A 492-nucleotide genomic window follows, 5' to 3' on the forward strand; every position below is an offset into this window, starting at 1 on the left:
CAAAAATCACCAGTCTAAGAAATAGAAGTATGGGTGGAAAATAAAAAGAAAAAAAGATATTACATTTTATTCCAAAATAAACATTTAAGACATTGGTAACATATATAATAATAAAGTTAAAAGATAGAAAAATACAAAAGCAAGGGAAATTATAAAAATTAGGAATGGTTGAGAAAATAAGATTTAAATGGTTAAAAAGGAAAAAAATCCACAGAAAAAAATGAGAATGTAGCATGTTAAAATAATAAAAAGACAAAACAAAACCAATTTAATAAAAGCTCAAAAATTTGGATACACAAAGAAAATCAGTGAAGGATATAATTAGCTGAAATAATTAGACAGGAAATAGAAAATAATAAAGGGTTTTTAAAAGGCAAATGAAGGAGAACTAAGGAACTAGGAATATTGTAGATAAAATGGAGTTGCATTTCAGAGGGATAACAAAGAAATTAAAATCAGCATGGCAAAACATCAAAAGAACAAATAATTATA

Source organism: Propithecus coquereli, unplaced genomic scaffold (assembly GCF_000956105.1).
Source record: "Propithecus coquereli isolate 6110/MARCELLA unplaced genomic scaffold, Pcoq_1.0 Scaffold63, whole genome shotgun sequence".
Lineage (NCBI taxonomy): Eukaryota > Metazoa > Chordata > Mammalia > Primates > Indriidae > Propithecus > Propithecus coquereli.